We start from the raw sequence: 11,586 nt of genomic DNA on the forward strand, positions 1-11,586 counted from the left end.
AAAAGGAAACTTATTACCTGGGGTCCCCCCTTTCGGCTATCTCATCTGCTGTTCCTCAACTCTCAGGAAGGTAAGATCATCAATAAATAGTAGGCTGCTACTCTGTGCAGTTAAAGATGGGATCCAACCTGTTTTGTTTGCTTGTTTCCTATAATCTGTGCTCGATTCCATATTTCTGTATCCTTCGATTCCCGGGACAGATCTGATCTCCTTTATACATACCTCAAACAACAAGTGAAGTCAAGATGTTGATGAGAAAGGGGCTTTTCTCAAGGCTAAAGAGTGCTCTTTGAAGGCTATTATGCATCCTTACGAATACAAGAGTGGTTTTTTTGTTTTGGGTATAGCAGGACTTGAACCTGTGACCATTAGGTTAAAAGCCCAATGCTCTACCAACTGAGCTATACACCCAATTTTACAAGAAGGCTTGGTGCGGAAAAGAAAAGACGGCGGCCTGGCCCCTTTTCTTCTTATCATATCACAAGGTCACAGCTCTGTATGGTATAGTACTGTGGAGCAAGTTTGGGAGTCCTTTCCACTCATTGAGGATTCTATCTAAAAAAGAAGGTCAATGGGGAGATTACAGTAGCTCGAACTCAGACTATCTATGAGAAAGGTAAAGTCGTCTTTCCTACGGTTCGACCGAAAGGAGCTGTGTTCTATGGTTTGACGTTGTGGAGGTCCAGCACTCTTCTAAACGAAGAAAGGGGGATTCCCGCTACCTCCTACTCCTACAGAAGATCGATTGGCGTGAACTTCCGATCGATTCCTTATTCATTGTTGCCGACCCTTACATCATCATAAAGAGAATCAAGATATCCCAAGAACCCAGCTAGGGATGAATGACTAGCGCTCAAGAACAAGCAAGGGATGAGCGCACGGGAGCGGCGTTGCTTGTTGCTTTATTATCACATTAGAGAAGCGGAACCTCCAAGCTCAGACATCTCGAACTCAGAAACTACCCTTCTATCCCACCCTGCTCCTCCGGCATCGGAAGCAGAACTACCTGACCGAAGGAGATAGACAGGAAGGGAAGACGGTCATACAAAGGCCGAATAAAGCTCTCTTGAAGCTGCATCTGAATAGACCTAGAGTCACTCAGTACATACGAACCCTTGAATAAATAAGAATTGAGAAGTATGAAATGTGGGCATCATAACAAAAAAAGAAAAAGACCGAACCAGTAAGACTAATGTCTACTTATTTATACCTTTGAGAGGTCCACTTAGACTATTATGATTTTCTCTTTAGCTACGTAGGTTATATAAGATTCAATTCAATCTAACAAGCGGACTGGACTACCTTCGGCTACTACAAGATATTTAGAAACCTAAGAAGCTGAGCCTACTTTACGCACTTAAGGCAGCAGCAGATGATGAAGAAATGGGCGGTAGATGATAATGAGAAAGGGCGCCCCTTGGCATTTCCTGTGGGGGAGTCTGATTGATCCAATCACGACGAATGATGTCAACCCCCTCTTTTGCGCCTAACTTGACTCTGATTCTCCCACTATGAGAGCTGATCCAAGGGCTAGTTCGGCTACATAATGGAATTTACGAAAGCCCCCCGTCTTTCTGACTCAATGTATTGCCCTTTGGGACTAGGATCTGACGAGGAAGTGAGAGAGGGGACACCAAACATAGGTGCGTACCATTGCCCCAATCCAAAGGACTATGTCATACAGGGAGGAACCCTTGGAGGTTGGGACAGAAAGAAATCAGGTTTTTCTTCTGCTTCCTTCGAGCTACCAAACTCTTTCGTCAGGTGTGGGTCAAGTTCCCTCATTATTGCTTGACTTCCCCTTTGGGGCACGAAAAGATGGACTAGGACTTAAGTAAGGGAGAGGACAACCCCTGTTTCTGGCTTACCTTCAACGAGTGAGTGCTATTCCCATTCCTTACTTTGATCCGACCGTGTTCCTCGACCAGTTTGCTTGCTCACTAGAAGAGTCAAGCGAGAGCAGCTAGTTTAGAAGGAAAAGGACACCTGGGGCTATTCGGCCTCACTTGTCGGAGACTGAACTACCGCTCGCTTACTTGCTGATCAAGGAGGTCATTTCCACTTACTCTAAGCATAGAAGGAAGAAGATTGAAAAACTAACAAACAAATTGTCTTCAGCCCTACCTACTTATAGGATGACTTGGCCTAGGAAACAAGGTTCTATTAGGCCTGTAGGGCTTAAAAAAGAATGAGCTAGATCGCAGGTATTTGGATACGAGGTAGTAGCGGGGTCTAGTCGAAGCGGTGCGCAAAGTGTACAAAGGCGAGTCTCATGGGCAGCGACACGTGAGGGGTCTCCCGAACTTCATGGAAGACGCAGTTAGGGAGTTGGAAGATGCACTTTAGACTCCTGCACCAGTAAGAATGGAACTGGAATAAAAAGTCGGGGTAGCTAGTCACTCTGTTACTGAGGAAAGAGAGGATGGCATTTCCATAAGTAGACTGTCCTTCTTACTGAATCCTTATCCTGCCCTCTCTACTCAGGAACAATTCATTCTTAACTCGTACATAAGTTCCAGGCGTCGACAAGAGAGTTAGCGATCTACAGCTGGTTCGGTGGACTGGTGGTGACACGGGCGGGCCGTGTACTTTATTTGTCGAATCCAATCGATCATGGGCGGCCCTCTTCATTCACAGTCTTTCTTTCCTTTCGAATCCAATTGTTCCAATCTGACCAAATAGAAATTCATTGAAATCATTCGGGTCACCTATTTTTTAAGCACTTGACCAAGCCTATTTTTATAGAAAAGGACAGGAATCTATTGACTTTGAGTCTGTCTCCTACTACGAAATGGGAACTGAACACAGGATGGCAATAGTGAGAAAAAAATCCCCTCGTACTATGTCATTATTTATTCGATTTTCCCTGGTAAGTGCTCGAGATGCAGTTGCTTTAGTTGACGTAGTGAGTGGAACCTAATTATCTGTTTCCATTCATACCAAAGTTGCCTTTTGTAGATGAGAAAGCCAACAATTTTGCAAGGAGTTGATAATTGCACTTGAAGTAGTAAGTTTAAAGACAGTTGAAACTAAATGGCACTGTTTAACCAAGCACTCTTGTAGCTTCGGAAACTCCGTGTTCAGATCGGTGAGGCAAGAGACGAATTCATCGTCAGTTACCTCCACGATATCCAAAATACCCTCAAGACCATGAAGACAGATAATGAGAGTCAGGTTCAAACAATTCAAGGATTGTAAATTCCATAACAACAAAGTAGAATGCACCAAATTTTTCCTATTACCAGTTCCAGGAAGAGCACACCAAATGAAAGAAACTATTACTCAAGAAGCGAATCACATCTCGATCCACAAACTGCCAAAAGCCTTTGTTATTCCATTCCCATGGAACGTCAACCTGTTTAACAACAATTTTCTAAGAAACTTGCTGAATTCTAAATGAAACAACCTTATTTTCAAGTGACAGGCAATATCCATTTCAACCAATTATTAAAGATAAAAGGGCTAACTGCACAGCTAATTGAATTCCTTTTCGAGGTTGAGTTCATCTTCAAACCACATTTGCTTCCTAATTAAACTAAGAAAAAATAAGAATATTAAAAGAAAGACTCCACAGAACATGAATGAATTCAGGTACATCACATCAGGCTGATATGTGTCGGTATCATACCTGTTTCAAGATTCTGGCTAAGCCCTTCTTGTTGCCACATATCCAGTTTCTTCTAAGGTTTCTGGAATTGCTCAAGTTCCTGCTCAACGCTTCTTGTCTAGATCTAGGCTAGCACTTGTACCAGTCGCCTACCAGATCACGGCTTTGCTCCAATTCTACTCTTCAATTATGCAATCCTCTCCAAAATTGGGGCTTTTCTTCACTTTAGCACTTCCCCTCGCAGTGGATTCCACTAGGTTCTTAACCTCTTCCCAATTCTTAAACTAAAACCTGCGATGTCTAATCCAACTCGGCACCTAACCAGCTTGTTGGCATCGTAAGTTTGCCTCAACATTCCCCCTAGAAATACAAAAATAATGTAAATCTACTTTCATTTATTTATTAGGGATGAGACTTTCTTTTTCTTTTTCTATTTTCTAGAATAAGTATGCTGTGGAGTAAAAGGATTCGAACCTTTGCATGCCGGTACCAAAAACCAATGCCTTACCACTTGGCTATACTCCAAACGGGGGGAAGGCTAGATGAAAACGAGTTGGGATATAGATTTTTGAGAAGGAAGAGTTAGTTACCCTTGGTCTTCCTTCTTTCCCGGGAATCAAGGAAGTAGTAGCGGGACAGTCCTTTATTTCCCCCTTTAGACCAACTACAACAAGCTCACTCCTTAGGTTAGCTCTCTGCTCTACCTATTTGTTTGCAATGCCTTGCTTATCAAAATAGGCCTTTGTGTAACCTGACCTTACGCTGAAAAACTGCATTTGTTGGCTCAGCGTCCACTGAAACTTATGAAAAAGAAATGTTATTCTATCGATATCTTCTAGAGTTCCCCAACCCACTGACTGAGAGTGCTATGATGGGCTATTGAAGTTCGTCCCTGTGGCACGGTGGGGCAGTGCAAATCCTTTCATTAATGAAGTTCCGCCCTGACACTCCCATTATTGGCTTCCTTCCCTAGGGACCGCTCGGGCGAAAGCAGAGCATGGAATGATCATAGGGGCATCCTTCCTAGGTGGAAAAGACGTGTGTGACTAAAACCAGGAGGAGAAATCCATTTTCAAATGGGGACAGAAAGAAAGGAAACACGAAATAGAAGAAAAAGTGCACTGTGCTGGCAAATGTGGAGAATAGCCATCCATCTTTCATCAATGAAATTGTTCCGTATGGGTAGCAAATACACATATAAGAAGAGCCAACCCGAAAGCACTTGCTTCAAGGAAGTAGCAGTTACCAAGAAATTCCTGTTTCAAGTCAGTATATCTCGATAGAACCAATTCTAATCCAGGTAGTGTGAACAGAGGATGTGGAAGTTCTGTTTCCTAGCCTTGTCAAGCATTTCATCTGACACTCTATCTATACTATAGCTAGATCAATTCCTATTCTTTCTTCCAGGCGACTTTACTCCAAATAATTTTTCCTTCTTATCTAGACTTGATCTCACGAAATTGGATTGATTGGCACATCGCGCATCTGGCATTCGCTTCTCCTATCTATCTCTTCCAACTAAGCTGATCACTGGAAAATATGAAATCCTGCAAGCAATCATTCCAGAGCCAACTACAAAGATACCTGGTCTTCCACTCTGTTCACTGGAGGAAAGACAAGAAAGTAAACAATTCTTCAAAGAAGTTGCCTCTACCGGAACAGAGGAATTGGCTCGCTCCTTCGCTCGCTGGGTAAGCATAGAATGCACACCAGTCTGGTATCAAAGCATATCTACTTGAAAAGGAGATTACTTGAACAGATGAAATGGAAGGAAGAAATGAAAGTTCGATCTACCAATGTAGAGTCCACCCCTCCCAGGAAGAAGAAATTTGCTACTTTGGCTCATCAGTTGGTAAGTTTGTCTATGAAGTTTAGTGCCCAGAAAAGAGAAAAAATGACCAAAACAAGCTTTTTCAAGCTCTACAAGTCCTATATATATAGTGTTCCACTAGATAGCTGTGTTAAACTAGTCCAGTCTTGCCGAGTGGCCTTATCTTCTGGTTACCTGGTCCGGTACTTCTACTTCGAGAGTGAGTTAGTAAACATGATCAACTTTATGATCCATTTTGAGAAATTGCAATCACAGAATCAGAACGAGTGGGTCTAGAGTCCATCCTCACACAGTTGAAATGCTGCTTCTCCCTTCTCCTTTCCAAAAGAAAGTGGATCTCATAGCCTCTGACAATTCGAAAAGTATGTCTCAGTCTCATTTTCAGATGCAATTTTCCACCGGAAAGAGAATCCCATATTCTTTAAGCCAAGTCGCCAATCCTAGGGTCAATGCGGAACAGGAAACCATTGCTATTTGAGCAGTTAGAGAATCTAAATTCCACTCATTTAGAAATCGATCGATGAATGCCACAGGAAGGATAAGGGGAGCCTACACCAACGTAGTCTTAGCCCTAGAACACATGGATCTTGGAGCACTGATAATAAGTCTGTCTGATTTTCAAGGAGTTTATGAACAATCACCATATCCATATTGAGGAGAAAGCTCACTCAAGCTACTGAACTTGTAAATACAGTTGCGCTCATGATAGGGATTCCATTTATGGCGTGAGGTGAAGTTAGAAGCATACATGGATATATACTCATAGTGGCTTACATACCTATCTCCGGTAGAACTAACAAAATAGAAACCTATGACTAGTAGACTCATACGAAAACTTGAAAGATCTATTTCATTAGAAGAGAAAGTTCACTAATCTATGGCCTAGAAAGCCAAAAGAAATAATCAGTCCAATGACAGAAGGACAGAAGCGCGTTCCCTTCGTCCTTAATGTGCGTCCACAGCTTACTCGAGTGCTTGAGATATTCATTTGGTTTAAGGCACCTTCCTTTTAGGAAGGAAAAAACCCGGATCCCCGGGCGGATCATTCCCTCTAACAAGCTAAACAAGAGTCCAGGAGCAAGAAAGGAAAATCCAAAGTGAAAATAACATAATATGAAAAAAGAAAAAAGTTCTATTGAGTTGTTGAAAAAAGGCACTTTAGAAGCGAAAGTAGGCTATTCTCGTAAAGGAATATCGTAACGGGCGACTAGGTAATATAGAAGGCCGACCCACCCGAATCTCTTGGTGGCCTTTCCCTCGGCTTCCATCACAGAAGATGTCAGCAATAGCAATCCTTCAGTCAATAAAATCAGTAACTATACTACTTAAATAGTGAAATACCAACCAACACACAAAGCAATAACCAGATAGATAGAATGATAACAGGTAATACGAAGATATCAACACAGCCGGAGTCACGAGGCTCGATAATGACCAATGGGTTAGGATCTGAGGAAGCTTAATTTGGATGATGGAATATTCGCTGTTTTGATTGTTGAGATACTGCAAATCCACTTATCCAACAATTTTAGTCCATTTTGCTACTTTTTCTGCAAGGGGTTCAAGGGGAAAGCATTATTATATCCTTAATATGACTCTCTGTCACACGGATGTTGCTGGGCTGCTACAAAACCCCTATAGTCGAAAAAAATATCGAAACACAGATAAAATGTAGGATAAACCAGATCACTCGGACTAGCTGAACTCTCCAGAACAAACACAACCTAGGTGGTTTGACTAACGTTTTGGCACATTAGACTAACCTAAGACAACTCCTGGCTACATTCAGTCCTATCAAGATACAAGATGTTACCAACCTGATACAACGCAAGTCACAAGCTTGACACAGCAAGAATGGTTGCAACTGACAACTCCTGCATCTGAGATTGACAACTCTAGTCACACAGAATGACAACTCCTGCAACAGATATTGACAGAGCATGACACTCTCAACTGAGCTCAATCCAGCTATGAACAATAAACAACACTGAAAGTAAACAACATGGTTATCACAAAACTTGGATTCCGGATTACAACACTATAGGCAATGAACCACCACTAACGTCCCATAATGTTAGCTAATAGCCGCTGACCTTGGAGTACTTGTCGATCCATCAGCGAGGACTGTATCATTTAGCGAGCTAAAAACTTAAGGAACATGTATGTGAGAGTTCCACTTTAGCTCCCCAACACCAGGCAGGACGAGCAGCCCTATACCACGTGTAGCCACACTCTAGTGTCCTTTTCTACTTAGTTGGACAGATCACTTCAGAAAATCGTATAAAAATCAAGCAAGAAAACGGATGCGCTAACGCATAATGGCTTTCATGCTAGTTGCTCAATCCGTTGCTTGCTTCTCTTCTCTCTTGGAAAAGTGAGGATTTGCTATTTGATCCAAGGGAAGGAAGAGAGGTGGAAAGTGTTGCTGTGTCAAATCGATATTGTGTGGGTGTCCGCTCATGTTCAACGCTATCGAAAATCATGCATTGGATGGATGCCCGGGCATTGAGAAGGAAGGACACTTTCAGAGGCGGAAGGCCATGGGGAGAGATTTTTCTGTGATCCATGGATCTCCGATCGGGAAACCGTATCCAAGCTCTGTGGCTAGTCTGCGCTCTTTGGACTTTTCAAACTTAGCGAACTGAAACATCTGAGTAGCTAAAGGAAGGAAAACCAACCGAGTCCCCGTTAGTAGCGGCGAGCGAGAGCGGAACAAGGCTTTTCATCAAAAGAAATCTTAAGCGGTTTCATTCGATTTGCTGTGGATTGGATGATGGAAAAACCAGCAAGCAGCAAGCATAGTTAGAAAAGTTGCCGTAGCGCGCCCTACGGAGTTGTACAATGTCAGCAACCATTTTGGGGCGCAAGCATAGGCAACATAGCCCTGCTCATTCATTCCCATGGTTCGATCCTTCCTAGTAAAACGCGGCGTGTTCGAATGATGATCGCTTTTACGCGAGAAAGGGGACCACCCTCTAAGCCTAAGTATTCCTCATTGACCGATAGCGTACAAGTACCGTGAGGGAAAGGTGAAAAGAACCCCAATCGGGGAGTGCAATAGAGAACCTGAGATCCGATGCGAACAATTAGTCGAAGGAGCGGAGCATGGGCGCACTCACTCTAATGATGTACCTTTCGCATGATGGGTCAGCGAGGAAATGGGAACAGCAGCTTAAGCCATTAGGTGTAGGTGCTTTCCAGATGTGGAAGATTTACGTTCTTCCTATTTGACCCAAAATCGATCGATCTAGCCATGAGCAGGTTGAAGAGAGCCCTAATAGGCCTTGGAGGACCGAACCCACGTATGTGGCAAAATACGGGGATGACTTGTGGCTAGGGGTGAAAGGCCAACGAAGATCGGATATAGCTGGTTTTCCGTGAAATCTGTTTCAGTAGAGCGTATGATGTCGATGGCCCGAGGTAGAGCACTCAATGGGCTAGGGTGGCCCCCATTTCGCTTTACCAACCCTAGGGAAACTCTGAATACAGGTCGTCATCCTTAGTACAGACAGACTGATTGGGTGCTCAGATCCAAAGTCGAGAGGGAAACAGCCCAGATCGTACGCTAAGGTCCCTAAGCAATCACTTAGTGGAAAAGGAAGTGATCGAGCGATGACAACTAGGAGGTGGGCTTGGAAGCAGCCATCCTTTGCAGAAAGCGTAATAGCTCACTGGTCTAGCTCCATGGCATCGAAAATGTCTCAGGGCTCAAGTGATTCACCGAAGCGACGAGACCTTGAAAGCAACTTTTTCAAGTGTCAGTAGCGGGACGTTCTGTCAATCGGGGAAGGTTTTTGGTGACAAGACCTGTAGATATCAGAAGTGAGAATGCTGACATGAGTAACGAGAAATCCTGTGAAAAACACGATCGCCTGCCAGTGGAAGGCTTTCTGCGTTTAGTCAATCTACGCAGAGTGAATCGGTCCCTAAGGATACCCCGAAAAGGGCTGCCGTCCGATGGGTACACGAAAGTGATGAAGTTGCTTTGACTACTGAACCATGCCTGGATCGTCGGAGCGAATTGGATGATCGGGCCGAGGGCTGCCCCCTCTTCCCCTCGCTCTCCATAAACCCATGGACGGGCAACCGCTGCTAAACAAGGATCTCCATCTCTTTGAATAAAAGCCATCCTTTCCATCGACCGGCCTACGAGCATCTTCGGTACTATAATGAAGGATGTTGACACTATCCCATTCTACGTAGCAGGGGTAATTCCATAAACATCCTATCTAAAAATCATTTAGAGATAAGTTTATATAGAAAGATAAGCGGGTGTACAAATGAACTTTCTTATGATACTATGATACTCAGATACCACTCATTGGATGGGACCAGTGGACCATTGATCGATAAAAAGTAGTAAATAAGTCCTTTTCTCGCAGGTACGAGAGATTGCACGACCTTGCCTTGAACACTTGAAGCTCTAAATAAATATGAAGAGTAAGGCCAATTATATCATGTCAGCAATGGTACTATCCTGGGCTATAGACTGTCACCTGCTTCAAGGTATCTTGCTTGTGAAAGCCGAACAAAGAAGAAAAGAACGAAATGGCGGTTCATCAGTAGTCAAAGGTGTAGACTTCATTCTTTGTTTCCTTCATCCTCTACCATTACGTTTTGCTTTTTAGGACTACCTAAAGGAAAGGAATAGAATGATCCATAGTCGTACCTACTTGAGGGCACCGAATGCATACAGCTTATGCCAACTTTATATATATGTATATATATATATAATTATTGATTCCATTCACACCCTTTGGGAACAGGAAACGGAGAACTTGTTGCTTTCTTCTATTTTTGCTATAGCTGAGGACAACTTAGATTGAAATGATTGACTTGATCTAGGTACGTGGTCCAAACGGATAGGTAGAATTACCCAAAGGGAGCCCTAGTTTCGAATGTAGTAGTGTTTTTGGCTTTTCAAATGTAGTAGTTAAAAGGAAGAAGTCACGTCCGCGCGGTTCGCCTTTTCGAATGTAGTAGTGTTTTTGGCTTTGGCAATACCAGCTAGCTAGCTACTTACTTGTGTGGGAGTCCTATAAAGAAAATCCTGAGTTATATACTAACTAAAGAAATCCACCTAAGCCGTAAGTTTTTGTTACAGCTGGCACACCTGCTTGCAAACTAGAAAATCTGATTCTAGTAGAAAGTGGACTAAGTCTTCAGAGAGATAAGCCGGTCTTTATACACTGGCCCTACTTTGAATTCAGTCAGTGGCTAGATGCATTGTAAGCAATTCCAGTCCCAGCTGCTGAGGTGGCATAGTCAGCCCTACCTAAGTATTGAACAAAACCAACCATTTGTATAATATTATCCTATGTTGCATATTAATTAAGACCACTTATTAGATCAAGGTTGGCATACATAGCATAGGAAGGTGGAGATCTGAAGTAATCTATATGTCCCTCAGCCAGTCATCCATTTCTCTGGATATGAAGTTTACAACATCAAAAAAATGACCCTTTTCATAATGAAATCCATTACATGCCATCCAAAGAACTCTGATCTGAATTACCAGCTTTGGGGTGGAAGGACAGATCGATCGACCAAGCAACAACGATCCCTTTAGGATGGTCAAGTGCGAAGGTCCCGATCGGATTGCCGATCTGCCAGTGTTGTTTGACTGATTTTTTGCATCTCAAAACCATTGATGCTGACCTGTCACTGCTCAAGTGATTTTCTTGAATGGTTCTAGGAACCAAAAGAAGACTTTGGGTAGGTCAACGATAGATTCTATGTCTATAATGGAACATAGGTTCTTTTTAGGAGGAAAGTTTAGAAGGATTCTTTACAGAGCGTAAGAACCATCGAAGAGCATGGGAATGGTATTGCTGGCAGGGACTTTAAAGTGAGAGCTTGATCACTAAACCCCTGCTGCTTTCGATCATTCCTGCTAAAGTAGTTGGCAATGACTCATTGGAAACTTCTATTGGATCTGGGAGAAGAATAAATCCAATCAATGGGTAGGTAGTCAATTTCTCGCTAAAGCACAAACCTTTTCTCTTACTTAAGGCGATAAAATCCATTCATTTCGATGATAATCTGTTTGAGATGTGTTTTACCGAGAAGGTATATGGTTTACGGTTCTAAGACATTGAGTTCGTGTTTTGGTAGTTGTTGTTTTGAAGGATGGCAGATCCAGAGTTGA

The 11,586-nt window shown here is 42.9% G+C and overlaps 1 non-coding gene across 1 annotated transcript; it reads right to left on the minus strand.

Moving 5' to 3' along the window:
- Positions 1-338: 338 nt before the first annotated feature.
- Positions 339-411, minus strand: TRNAK-UUU. Its single transcript has one exon. It is a non-coding gene; the product is annotated as a tRNA-Lys (tRNA).
- Positions 412-11,586: the final 11,175 nt, after the last annotated feature.

Source organism: Triticum urartu, chromosome 4 (genome assembly GCF_003073215.2).
Source record: "Triticum urartu cultivar G1812 chromosome 4, Tu2.1, whole genome shotgun sequence".
Lineage (NCBI taxonomy): Eukaryota > Viridiplantae > Streptophyta > Magnoliopsida > Poales > Poaceae > Triticum > Triticum urartu.